General features: G+C 42.1%; 1 pseudogene; it reads right to left on the bottom strand.

Annotated features, from left to right (window-relative positions):
- Window positions 1–409: 409 nt before the first annotated feature.
- LOC111157736 lies at window positions 410–4,836 on the bottom strand (annotated as a pseudogene).
- Window positions 4,837–10,429: the final 5,593 nt, after the last annotated feature.

The raw sequence follows: 10,429 nt of genomic DNA, 5'->3' as shown, positions 1-10,429 counted from the left end.
TCTTTTGGTTTGACCAGTGAACTCAAAAGTTTTGGAACCTAAAGTGAGTATCAACTCTTATTGGGATACAAGTTGGGAAATGCAATCCTAGAAAAAGCTAATTTTAACTGAAGTGGCTTGACAAAGTTAAGCATCCATGCTCTACATGACAATGTTTGCCATGTTAATTAGTAGGTGAATGGCTTCTTTTGTCTGGATCACATGACCCAGAATGATATTGGCATGCTCTATGGTGAGGTACTGCAGAACTATGCACTGACACCCACCTGTTTAAGCTTTCAATAAATACAACCATTTTAAATCGTTTAAAACAATTTCAGTAAAATAAGTGAAAAATATTGCTTTTCTATTGGCTTGTTTTGTCTCTCGAACTAGCTTGGAGTGGTATTCATGACAGAAAACACAACAGTTAATTAGTTGTTACTCCAAGCTCCTTGGGGTTCAATACTTCCTGTTCTTCAAGACTCAGCACTTTTTTGCAATGATAATAATATTCTTCATTAAGATTGCTACTGTCATGGGAACAACACCCCTGGGACTGAAGTGATGTCACTGGCTTTCTTTCTGACTCCTTCAAAATCCACATCTACAATCAATGTGGGGTTAACAAGTACAGGATCCTGAAGTCTATTTATTCCCATATTGGTGATTACTGCTCCCTCCTTTTAAAAAAATTTTTATTTTATTTTATTTAAATCCAGTTAATTAACATATAACATATTATTAGTTTCAGAAATAGAGGTCAGTGATTCATTAGTCTTATATAACACCCAGTGCTCATTACATCACGTGCCCTCCTTAATGCCCATCATCCTGTTACCCCATCACCTCCCTCCCCACCCCAGCAACCCTCAGTTTGTTTCCTATGATTAAGAGTCTCTTATGGTTTGTCTCCCTCTCTGATTTCATCTTATTTTATTTTTTACCTCCTGTCCCCTATGTTCCTCTGTTGTTTTTTTTTTAATTCCACATATGAGTGAAATCATATGTCAATTGTCTTTCTCTGATTGACTTATTTCACTTTGCATAATATCCTCTAGTTCCAGCCATGTCATTGCAAATGGCAAGATTTCGTTTTTTATTGGCTGGTTAATATTCCATTATATATACCTATATATAGACATCTCACATCTTTATCCATTCATCTGTCGATAGATATCTGGGTTCTTTCCATAGTTTGGCTATTGTGGACATTGCTGCTATAAACATTGAGGTGCAGGTGCCCCTTTGGTTCAGTGCATTTGTATCCTTGGAGTAAATACCCAGTAGTGCAATTGTTGGGTGATAGGGTAGCTCTATTTTCAACTTTTTGAGAAATCTCCATACTGTTTTCCAGAGTATGTCATTCCCACCAACAGCGTAAGAGGGTTCCCCTTTCTCTGCATCCTTGCCAACATTTGTTGTTTCCTGACTTGTTAATTTTAGCTATTCTGACTGTTGTGAAGTGGTATCTCATTGTGGTTCCTATTTGTATCTCCCTGATGCCAAGTAATGTTGGGCTGCTCCCTCCTTAATTATATCTGTTGTAATCAGTTTTGAACTTCCTGTATTAGAGATCACAACATCTGCCAGAACTGTATGTTTGGGAGTATATGGATGAGATATTATAATCTCATTGCCTTTATGTCATTCATGTGCCCCATCTGTGTGTAGTAGCATTGCAATGGGCATTCCAACATTTTTGATCTTCTAGCCACAATCACATTCTTCCCTGGGGTTGGAATGCCAGTTTGCTTAATTATTTCCTAGACACTCTATGAGGTCATCAGAATACTGGTCCAAACACATTTGACTTAAATGAATGACATGAAGGCCATCAACATCCTTGTCTGGAGAAACAGTATTACAGATCTCTCTCTCATCCGTGTGGTCTGGAAGAGGCAGCTGAACAAGGAGGCCACCACCTATGTTATCATTATTTAGTTTATGGATTCAGTTCAACAGTTCTTCCTCTGAAACTGAAGTCAGTTTCCCCATGGTGCAGTGATTCCCATATCTGCAGCTGCCCTGGTTTTGTTGAGGCTGGAGGGGTGACTTGCAGGATGCTCACTAACCAGAACCACACTCCCAACAAACTTGGCAGCATGTGGCCCAATGCCACCCAATCTTCCACCTCCCACCACACTTCCTGCTTGATCTGCTGGGCAAGGTTCCTTCCAGAAATGAGAACAGCTTCATTTTGAACTATGGAAAGGGTGATGGAAAAGGCGGAAAGGCAGAAAGGGTGGTGGTGGAAGTGGCAGCCCTTTGCAGGCTGGTGGGGGGCGGGGGCGGCCAGTGAGCAGTGGCGGTGGGGCAGGGGGCAGTGGGCAGCTGGTGGCTGATGTGGATATGGAGGATGCAGCTGCCATCACCCGTTCCGGTGTCCACGCCAGGCAAGACTAGTCTTCAGTCAACTCTGTTAATATTAAAATAATTATTACATGGCTGTTCTCCAAATGTAGTGATTCTAAGTTTAATAATTCCATTCAGCCACTAATTTTTAAATTAAAGCAGCGGTATCCCAACTGTTTTAATTACATCCCTCATGAATGAAAATATGTATCCGCATATTCTCCCAATCCATATGGATTTATTTATAAATTATATACCCATGCCAGGATATCAATATGTCATCTGTATTAGAAAGCATGAATAAAATGGCAATTTTAAAAGGATGACATACAGATAAAAATTAGTGACTTTTTTCTTTTATTATTAATTGCTAGAACAATGTCACTCAATTATGATGATGTCTCTTTAAGCTGCTTCCTTTTAAAAATACCTTGCTAATCCTGATGGCTTCATGCTCCCTGTAGCTAATACAACAGGCACAACACAAACTCAAGGCAAGGTTCATAATTAACAAGAGGGGAGGTAAATCCATATTTTGGGAAGTCTTTCTATTAAGTTTAAGTTTGGAGGTTGACTTTTGGTTGGATAGATCAGAACCTTGCTTTACCTCATAACGTGGCTGATAAAAAGCTTTCCTGTCTGAAGAATCAGAGATATGCAGGCTGTGCCATTTCTTTTTTGTTTACTTATGCTTATTATCTGGGGGATTTGTCTTCAATTCTCTCCATTTTGTGAAAGGTAGTTTACTTGAAACCAGATGCTCCATGCATTACACCCACCGAGACACATCTAAACTCCAGCATGGGGCCATTGGGTGCAAGTGAACAGCAACAACAAAAAAATGTGTCAGCTCCTTGCTTAGGGAACTTCCACTCCCCCCTCACCAACCAGATATCTAGAGAACCACGGGGGTTGCCCCAGGCAGGTCACACCTGGCAAGCTGACCAAGCAGGTGCAGTGCTTGTTTCTCTCTCTCTCTCTCTCTCTCAAATAAATAAATAAAATCTTTAAAAAAAGAAAACAAAACAGGGCACCTGGGTGGCTCAGTTGGTTAAGTGACTGCCTTCAACTCAGGTCATGATCCTGGAGTCCCAGGATGGAGTCTCACATTGGGCTCCCTGCTCAGTGGGGAGTCTGCTTCTCTCTCTGGCCCTCTCCCTTCTCATTCTCTCTCTTGCTCTTTCTCTCTCAAATAAATAAATAAAAATCTTAAAAAAAAATAAAACAAAAAGGCAAGTCTGGAAGCTACTGGGCTTGGCATTTAAAAAACAAAACAAACAAAAAAGAGAATGTTTAAATAGTAGTGCAGCACCTGGATAGCTTAGTCAATTAAGCCTCTGCCTTTGCTGGAGTCATGTTCCCAGTCTTGGGATCAAGTCCCATGTGGGTGTGGGGGCGGGGGGGGGGTTGTTTCTTTGCTCAGCGGGGAGCCTGCTTCTCCCTCTCCTCCCCACCTGTGCCCTCTCTCACTAATCTCCATCTCTCTCTCAAGTAAATAAAAAAAATCTTTAAAATAAAATAAAATAAAATAAAATCTCCTTAAAAAATAAATAGTAGTAAAACTCAGCTCATTTCATCTGCTTCATATAAATGTAGATATAAGTGCATCCCGTCTTCAGGACCCCGACGGTACACAGACTCCAGGCAGAAAGATACTTGCTACTAACTCACCCTGGAAAGTTCACTGGGAACCATTGCTGCTTATAAATGGACATCCCAGAAAACTGCTTCTCAGACGCCAGGTGCTTATGTCATAACTTCACAAGTTTGTCTTAAACATACATCGTCTGTACTCTTTTTTTTTTTTTTTTAAGATTTTATTTATTTATTTGACAGAGATCACAGGTAGGGAGAGAGGCAGTCAGAGAGAGAGAGGAGGAAGCCGGCTCCCCACTGAGGAGAGAGCCCAATGTGGGGCTTGATCTCAGGACCCTGGGATCATGACCTGAGCTGAAGGCAGAGGCTTTAACCCACTGAGCTGCCCAGGCGCCCCTTGTCTGTACTATTATTATTGATATAGATTTTAACTTTTTAAAAAATTTTTATTTATTTTTTACTTATTTTTAAAAGCTGAATTTATTTTAAAAGGAAACATTGTGTCGCTGGCAGGAATGGAAAAATCCGTCTCACTTCCCTGCCTCTTGTTTCACAAACCCACGTTCTTTTTTTTTTTTTTCTTTTATTTATTTATTTATTTATTTTTTAAACATATAATATCTTTTTATCCCCAGGGGTACAGGTCTGTGAATCGCCAGGTTTACACACTTCACAGCACTCACCATAGCACATACCCTCCCCAATGTCCATAATCCCCCCCCCCCCACCCCCCTCCCCCCATTAACCCTCAGTTTGTTTTGTGAGATTAAGAGTCTCTTATGAACCCACGTTCTTCTGACCACAGTCCGCACCTCGCTGCTGAGAGCCTAGAGTGCTCCTTGCCCCGCCTCCCTGCATTACCCAGAATTCCATGCGGCCCGGGAGACCGTGGATCCGGAAGTGCATCCCGTGGAACCTGCTGACGGGATTCTTCGAGTCAGTGCTCAGAGGGCGGAGGGGGTGAGTGTGCTGGCTGGTTTGTGCCTTCACAGATCAACTTGTAGACCATACCTGAGGAAGGACATTTTTTTTTTCTTCTAGGAAATGCGGAACCAAATATAAGATTCAAAGATAGTCGCGGTATTGTCCTGACGGCTTGCGCATTTGAGCTCGTGTCCCTTACCACTCCTAATCTTGGGTCTTGACTTCCTACCCTCAGTTGTGTTTTTCTCAGTTCTTACTCATTGTTTGTATTTATGGTATGCTGGCAAGTATGTGGATGCATTCGTGTACCAAACCACCGCAAAGCTTTGTGGAACGGGGCGGAAGTACACAAAATATCTCACACGACGTTCCCTGCCCCCAGATGTCATTACTGACTTCATCTCTCGTGAGGATGCAAGTCTGTGTATCTTATGGAGGACAGCACTAAGCCGGGACGTGTTGGATGTCTTATTATATCTACTCCATGACATTTCACTACTTAGCACATAAATTCTACACAGAGACCGACTTACTTAGTACTCAAGACAAACTTGCCTAAAGGGTACATCAAAAGAATGTTGTAGAAGTGTTAGATGGCCAGTTCTCTCAAGAGACCACCTTCTCTCTCTGTCTCCCTCACTTTCTCTCTCTCCCTCCCTCCTTTCCTCACTCTTTCTCTTATCCCCTCTATTCCTTGCCCTTCTCTTCTCTCTTGTTCTTCCCTCCTCTCTTCCCCTGTTTCTCCCTCATTCCCCCCACCACCATAAGAACAATCCTCGGCTAGCTTGCTGGAGGTGGAGATAAACTTCCTGAAATGGAACCAATTTGTCACAGCTGAAGCCATCTTAGAACTGCCAGCCCCCAAATGAGCTGCCAGTGGACCCCAGCTGAGCTCAGTTGAGCCTCTCTCAGATCAGCGGTAGATTTGTGAGAAATCCTAAGTGGGTGTTGTTTTTAGCTACTAAGTTCTGGGGTGGTTTGCTGTGTGGCAATAGCTCACTGAGCTAGAGACTCAGAGATTGAGGGTATGTGACCCTTTGTTGATGGCAGAGCTGGGAGTAGAATCAGGCTGCTGCTTATTTGTGGTCTGGGTGTTTGTCTGTCATAGCATACTTCTGAATTGATCTACCTGCCTGCCTCTGGGGGAGCTGAGCTGTTGTCCTCTGAGAGTGACCACTGGTGCATTCTGTCCCCTCAGAATCAGTGGTGGCCCCATGGATGCCTGGTGACATCCTTATGCCAAGAAGTTCCATTTAGATTTTGTGGAATGAATCTCTGTTTTAGAAGACATATCAAACAATCTTTGGTGGTTCTGTAGCGATCTAACATCTCCATCTGCCTGTTTTTTACATAAAAATTTCATAAACCAAATCAAATTAGCTCTACTTGATTTTCCATCTTAACATGTAATGGCAAAATAAAACACAGTGCGTTGTCATCTGGAGGTCATGGAACCCATCAGTTCCCCGTGTTGTTGTGACTCTGAGATGCCTTCAGGGAATGTCTGGAGGTGGCTCTCCCTCCCACTGCACCTTGGCTGACTGCTTCCCTTCTGGCTGTGGTACAAAATGTCAGCCTATGGCTGATACTAGGCTTCATTTCTAAGACCAGGCTCGTTCGCATGCTTTGTAAAATCTCATAACAGCATAGTAAGAAAGGTCACTTAGCAATGAGACAGTCAATATGTTTCCACCCCATGAATGAAGTTTGGTGTAAAAAGAAGCAAAAATAGTGCCAGGAATAAATTATCAGCTTATCAACATGTTTATTAAATGCATCATACTTAGAGCACCAGATGTGAGAAAGACAAAGGCTAAATGTCAGCAGCAGGGTTGCTAAGTAAATTATTTGGCTTGTTGCTGGTAATGAGAGGTTGTACTTGGTGGGAGTTGCCGTGAAATTATATGTTTCTGCTGTTTTGTTCCTTAATGAACCGTGATCAACTCTAGGAATTGTTTGGATAAGTTTTCCCTTTGGTGTTGATAGAAAAGAAAATTCCTTCTAAAAAACCTTTATAAGCTCCAATTTTTTTGTTTTTTTTGAATTCACAGTTTCCTTATGTCTTCATTTTGGGTTGTTGGTGCCACAGCAATATATAAGTTAAACTGATTAATAAATGTATCAAATGTAATTTTATGATTACCTCCAAGTCTCCCTTTTCCTTGTACCTTGCAAAGAAACTGTGACTTGAGTTATGGTCAAGGGTTAGAATGGGCAGAAAGAAAGAAGATCCTAAAAAGATGACTTTTGTTAGCATTTTCAAATCATATTTCTGCTGGAGAAATGGACAAATCTTATACTAAAGCTGCTGATTTGATTAGGAAGACTACTAATTACACACTGTAGCAACACCCTCATGCACAATCTCCTATTCATAGAGCTGGCATTTTCTCCATTTCTTGTTTAGAAAAACATTTTCTGGCTTAGTTGAGAAGAACAAGTCATTAGAAGCTCCAGTAAACAATTCTGTGTGGGGTGTCCATTTGAGCAAGCAGCTGTCCTTTGAAAATTGTGTTTATTGTTTGAGGCTCCCAATTTTGCAGTCAGGAGGTTGTATAAAATCAGTTAAGTCAGAGGATCTCTGGGTAATCAGTTCCAAGAACTGTTGCCCCAGCTGTGATTATTTGCCAACTGTGGCAGCTTACGCCCTGTTCCTGTGTCACTGGCGCCCACGCGTTAGCCTTCACCTCCTGGCAACAGTGTGGTCCTGCCCCCCACCCCGGGCTCCCCTTCCCCCCTCTTAGCTTGTCTCCTTTGGCACCCTTGCTGGTTGGGCGGTTGGGCATAGGCTGCCATGTCCAAGTCTTTCCCTGATTGCACTCTCCAGAGGTGCCAGGAGGATGCCCTGCTGGGTTAACAGGTTGTGGCTTTCACTTCCTCCTCACTGGCAGGTAGGAAGCTGGAAGGAAGGACCGCAAATTGCTGCTGTTGCTATGACAACCAGAGCGGCTCCTCAGAAAAGCTGTTGAAGAGAAAAAGCTTCTCTAGTCTTCTGATTATCCTGCTGTATCTTCCCCCTTTCTTCTCCCTTTATTAGGCACCTTACGCAATCACATCTCCTAATAACTCTGTACACCTTCCCCTAAGAAAATCACTCACACTGAGGCTTAAGCAACTGACAAGTGTTCATCCTTTAAGGTACAAATTCTTAAACCCAAAGAAGTAACTCTCATAATATCTAATATTCTGACTTTATGCATCATTTGGCTGGGTGAAGAAGTATTTTTGATGTAGAGGGCAGAGACGTCATTCATTCATTTATTCACTCACCAAGCATGTATTAAATACTCACCAGTAAGTACCAGGAGAAATGCTAAGCCCTGCAGATTCAGAGACGAAGAAGACGTTGTTTCTATCTCAGTCTGCTGGAAAGGCAGATATGAAAATAAATAGTCACAATAAGGTAGTGCTGGTGTCTGGTAAAAGTCCATCTGGCTCTGTGGGGCATCAGGGATGGGGAAATCGTTCTCCTAGGGAAGGGTGTGAGAGCCAGGCAAGGCTCAGGCCGCAGGACCAGTTGTGAGGCAGGCCCAGGTATGTGGTACGCACTTCTTACATGCTCTCCTGAGTTCATTCTCTCAGTTTCATTTACTGGCTAGTGGGTTGAGACCTTAGAAAGCCCAGGCTGACTTTGTGAGATAAAGTGTAAATATGATTCAGATAAAGCTGGGGGAGTGTCATTTGTGAGTGTTTAGAAGGTGGAGATGGTAGTGACAGAAGCCCGGAGGGTGGAGGCTGGGAATGAAGGGGGACCTTGGGGTCCGCCTCATGGGGGAAAGTCCTGGCTAGAACTTTCAACTGGACCTGAGGGGCAGAGTGGGGACAACCGGAGGCTAGTGTGGGAGGCGTAATGGTGTGAGGTAATCAAGCCCTGGGGGGAATGGGAGCCCCAGATTGGTGGGGATGCAGATGAGAAAAGTCCGTCTGACTATTATGAAGGGCAGTAAGTAGTGTAGTGAGTGGCCTGGTTAACAGCTGGGCTCAGGTATTCAACAGATGGGAGTTTGTCTCTGCTCTATCACCACTAGCTGGAGCCTTTGAAGCAAGTAAGAATCTTTCCGGGCCTGTCTTCTCCACTGTATGGTGGGGAATAGAGATCTGTTATGGGTTGAATTGTGTCCTTCCCAATTCACATGTTGAAGTCCTAACCCCTGGCACTGTGTTTGATGATAGGGTCTCCACAATGTGACGATGTTTGGAGACAGAGTCTTTAAAGTTTAAGTGAGCTCATTTGGGTGGGCCTTAGTAGTACAGTATGACTGGTGTCCTTATGTGAAGAGGAAATTTGGACACAGACACATATAGAGGGAAGACATTGAGAAGACACAGGGAAAAGATGGCCATTTACAGCCAAGGAGGGAGGCCCGGAAGGAGTATTTCCTTCCCTCACAGCTCTTGGTAGGACAACTTGATCTAGGACTTCTAGCCTCCAGAACTGTGAGAAAATAAATCTCTTGTGTAAAGTCCCACCCAGTCTGTGGTGCTTCATTATAGCAGCCCTAGGAAACTAATACCTAGAGTGGTTGTGAGGATTAAATAATTTATATAATATAGCAAAGCATGTGATAATATTCAATATGTGGTAGCTGTTATTATCAATAACAATAAAATTAGCTCTACTTTAAACAAAAATAAATCCTAACTCACTTGCATTATTGGAGGCATAAGGCTATCAAGATTACTTGATGTCTCTGTTTAACTGAGTGCCAGAGGGTCCTTTGTTTCCATTCTGATGTATAAACCTTTTAAATATGCCTCATCCATCCTTACACTGATTAAAATTAAACCCTTTTTTTTTTACTTACAGGCCCGAGTGCCTCTCTTTAATTGCAAGAGATTGAAATTGAACATGTCCTGCTTATAGAAAGAAGTTTTGTTTTGTTTTTAATAAGTGAGTCGAGTTGTCAATGTTTTCTAATGACTTGCTTCTTTTTTTTTTTCACAATGGAATGCTGAAAATTCCAGTTAACTTTAAGGTTCTATGCAATTGAATAAATCCAATGTGTCAACATTCTTTGCTTTCCATGGGCACAGTCTGCAAAACACAGTCTTACATAACTGCTCTACATTGTAAGGACTCAAACTTATGTCTGGAACTTTAATTATAATTAAAAAAATATGTAAATTACTATCATTGTCTCTATTTATTTTGGACCAGCTGCTTCTAAACAATTAACAAACAAATCATGTAAATGTAATTAGTTAGGAGAAATACCAGGCTCGGAGCAGAAAGCAGAAAAAACTGAATTCTGTTTACAATCTTCCAGATTTATGCTTCTCCATTGCATTTATGAGAGCTGGTACCAGAGAGTAAATTGCACTTTATCATTGCCCCGATCTGACATTTTTGCTTATCTTTTAAGACTGAAATTTATTCAGTTTCTTTCTCTCCCTTGAGAAGAAGGTTATATACCACGGAAAAAATGATCTTTATTGGTTCTTATCTACCTAAGGAAAGTCTGTGCCCGGAATTTCAAGGAAAGAAGAATGGGAAAGGAAGATGTAATTCAGACTCTAAGGAGCTGGGACTACAGGACCTTTAATGGGTATGGTGGATTAAAATGCCACTTCTCCC

This window comes from Enhydra lutris, unplaced genomic scaffold, assembly GCF_002288905.1.
Source record: "Enhydra lutris kenyoni isolate GAN:26980312 unplaced genomic scaffold, ASM228890v2 scaffoldscaffold56, whole genome shotgun sequence".
NCBI lineage: Eukaryota > Metazoa > Chordata > Mammalia > Carnivora > Mustelidae > Enhydra > Enhydra lutris.
This window is presented reverse-complemented; position numbering and strand designations above follow the sequence as displayed.